The sequence below is a fragment of the Phytophthora infestans genome, genomic scaffold (assembly GCF_000142945.1).
Source record: "Phytophthora infestans T30-4 supercont1.67 genomic scaffold, whole genome shotgun sequence".
Lineage (NCBI taxonomy): Eukaryota > Oomycota > Peronosporomycetes > Peronosporales > Peronosporaceae > Phytophthora > Phytophthora infestans.
The window spans coordinates 57,935-60,827 of NW_003303692.1; positions in this window are offsets into that span (position 1 = coordinate 57,935).

Genomic DNA, 2,893 nt, shown 5'->3' on the forward strand with positions numbered 1-2,893 from the left:
CCGCGAATACCCGGACGTCTTTACCGATAAGATTCCCAGCCGGACTGTCTGCCGATCGGAGGCGTCCGCCCCGAGATCGATCTCGCGCCCGTTTCGAAAGTCCTGTGTGACGCGGCAGTGCCGCTGCCGCGAGACCAAGTCAAGGCCATCGACGACTTCTTCGAGAATCGCCGTAAAGCGGGTCACGTGCGTGAGAGTGTCTCTCCACATTCGAGCCCAACGTTCTGTGTGAAGAAGGCCACAGGCGGATGGCGCATCGTTCATGCCTTTAACAAGTTGAATGATGCGACCATCCCCGCGCAAACCCCAATTCCCCGGAAGGACATGGTGCTCGACACCATGGCGGGCAGTGTCGTCTTCAGCGCCATCGACTTGACCGATGGATTCTATCAGATCTTGATGAGACCGAGCGACATCCCCCTGACAGCGGTCAGCACCCCAGCGGTATGCTCTGGGAGTGGCTTGTGATGCCACAAGGCTTGAAGAATGCTCCCGCCACGTTCAATCGCATGGTCTCCCATGTGCTGCGTCCGCTTCGAGACTTCGCACCGAGCTACTTCGACGACATCTTCGTGCACAGCCGCGCTGAGGATGGTCTCAGCGCGATAGAAGTCCACTTGAGGCACTTAAAACAGGTCTTCCAAGTGATGCGCGAGAACAAGTTGTACGCGAACCTGAAGAAGTGTATCTTCTGCGCGCCGGAGATTCCGGTGCTGGGCTGCTTCGTGGGCAAGGACGGCGTTCGCGCCGACCCGGAGAAGGTGTCCTCTATCTGCGCATGGCCGTCACCAAAGAACCCCACTGAGTTGCGTCAGTGGTTGGGGCTAGCAAATTATCTCCACAAGTACACGAAGAATTACGCCGGATTGATCCAGCCCCTCTCATCACACCTGAAGAAAGATGCCACATGGGTCTGGTCACCCGCGCACCAAGCTGCCTTCGACTCAGTGAAGAAGAGCCTCGCTGAGACGCCGATCCTAGCTCTTCCCGACGACTCGAAACCATATCACGTCGTTTGCGACGCGAGCGACTTTGCCATCGGCTGTGCGCTGATGCAGTTTGACGACGAAGGACGTGAACGGGTCGTCAGCTATCAGTCTCGACAGATGAAGCCAGCGGAGCGCAACTATCCTGTCCACGACAAGGAGCTTCTCGCGATGCGCTACGCTCTGATTAAATTCAGAGTGTACTTACTCGGCGAGCAAACCTTCGCAGTGTATACCGATCACGCATCGCTAAGGACAGCGATGAAGAGCCCTCATCTTTCCCAGCGAATGGCTCGCTGGTTGTCGTTCTTCTCCGAGTATAATTTCGTGGTTCACTACAAACCCGGCAAGAACAACATCCTTGCAGATGCTCTGTCTCGTCGTCCAGATTACGACCCACGCGATTCGCTGGGTCGACAACCGCTGCATGATGAAGACGACGAAGACAACTGTGCTACGTGCTTGGCGTCGGGATTGAACCTGACGAGCGTGTCTTCAGAAACCCCACTCCGCGACGAAATCCGGACTGCGTATGAATTCGATCCGGTCTATTCGAGTATCTTGGAACATCTCCGCTCGCCCAGTGAAAAGACACTGAGTGCTTTGTCCCGCTCCACACGCCATCAGATCGATAGTTATCGGATTGAAGACGGGCTGTTAACGTACAGCATCGATCGCTTCGATGCTTCGCGTGTAGTGGTTCCCAACGATCCTGACTTGCGCTCGCGGATCATCCACGAGCTCCACGATATCCCCCTTGGCGCTCACTTGGGCCGTGAGAAGACATTCGCCGCAGTGTCGCGCGACTTTTACTGGCCCCACATGTATAAGCGGGTGCGCAAGTGGGTGAGGACCTGCGAGATCTGCCAACGCGTGAAACCGTCCGCGTCATCGCAGGCTCCCCTGCGTCCCTTACCAGTGGCCACCGAGGCATGGCGCTGGGTGTCGATGGACTTCGTCTTTGGCCTCCCACCCGACTCCGCCGGGCGCTCCGGTGTCCTGGTATTCGTCGACAGGTTCAGCAAGATGGTTCACCTCATCCCGGTCCCGGATACGATCACCGCGACCGATACCGCGGTGCACTTCGCGGATGCAGTCTTCCGTCATCATGGCATGCCCGAGTCCATTGTTTCGGACCGCAGATCCGCGGTTCACGTCTCCTTTCTGGACGAAGCTCTCCGAGCTATCAGGGACAAAGCTGCTGATGTTCGACGGCCGCTCATTCGGAGACGGGATGGCCAAACCGAGCGAGGTTAATCGCGTTCTGAGGACGTACTTCGCAGCTATGCGACGTCGTTTTCGAGCTGGAGCTCGTTCCTTCCGCTTGCTGAGTTCGCGCTGAACAACGCGGTTCACGCGTCGACTGGCTTTGACTCCTTTCTTCGTCAACAACGCTCCGGCACCCTTGCGTTCCAGCTCTCCTCGCCGTGGGCCGTCCCACGGCGCCGTGTGGCTCCACTCTGGGTGGGGGTGAAAGAGGCGACAACCACTTTGTGACAACTCCGGTTTTGAACCCACAACCGGTTACCATACCGGTTGCCGACAAGCCTTCTACGCCAACACCGGTAATGGACCCTCAACCGGTTTCCATACCGGTTGCCGACTTCTCCTCGAGTGCAGCCTCATCTTCAGCGACTGTTAACGCAGTGACACACGCCCAGGCCAGAAAGGCCCTGACGACTCCCCGCGACGCAGTGTCCCCTCTCGCCTCGTGGACGAATCGTGCCCTGATCAGTCCTGGCACCGCTAACGCGGTGTCTCCATCAGCGAACTACGCGCCAAAGCAACCGGCACATCCGGCTGATAACACCGCTGTCTCAGACTTCCTCCTCCAGCGCCAAGCAGTCAATCGATACGTCCGCGACGCGCTGCAGACGGCGGTCGACAAGCAGAAGGAAAACGCGGAC